This window comes from Pygoscelis adeliae, unplaced genomic scaffold, assembly GCF_000699105.1.
Source record: "Pygoscelis adeliae isolate BGI_AS28 unplaced genomic scaffold, ASM69910v1 Scaffold122, whole genome shotgun sequence".
Lineage (NCBI taxonomy): Eukaryota > Metazoa > Chordata > Aves > Sphenisciformes > Spheniscidae > Pygoscelis > Pygoscelis adeliae.
Window position 1 is genome coordinate 6204555 of NW_008824358.1, and position 741 is coordinate 6205295.

A 741-nucleotide genomic window follows, 5' to 3' on the forward strand; every position below is an offset into this window, starting at 1 on the left:
TTTCTGTGGCATTCCTCCTCTTCGTAGTGTGTTTCAGCAGTTAGTTAGCTATTTTATTTTTTTTTTAATTTTAAGCAGAGCTAGTTTGAGCATAAAGATCAGAAAACAGGATTTGCCCTTGTCAGTAGCTTTAAATCTAATCAGTTTGCAGCTGTTGTACAGTCACGATGTAATTCTTGAGGGGAAATTCAATTAACAATTACATTTAGGAGACAGCTGGAGATAACGGCTATCAGTACTAGTAGCGCTGTTATCGCATATCCATCGCGAGCTTGATCCAACGCCTGCAGGCCAACGGCAGGACCGCGCACCGCTGAGCTCTGCTTCAGCGACTAGCGTTATTATTTCAAATAAGCCTCTTAGCCAGCCACACAATCCGTTACCAAACTCCGTGGCTAATTGTCTCCATCGTGAAGTCCATCCCCACTTCACATGACAGTAAACTTTTTGGGTGAAGACCCATGTTCCGTTCTCTTCTGAAGTTCTGCTCTTGAGAACAGCTGGAAAGTGAATATTTTTATGCTGAATTACGTGTTCGGGTGGCGGCAGCTTTACGAAAAGGGCTTTTTAACAAACCACAAAGCCACAGAAAGTCAACTCTGAACCCGAGTGGGACTTACGGCCTTCCCGCCACGCCGTTTTCCTCACCCGGGAGCCTCAACGGCCAGCCCCGGGACTGCGCCCGCCCCTTCCCCCTCGGTTCCCCGAGTCTGCCGGGGGCTACCCCAGCACCCCGTCCGC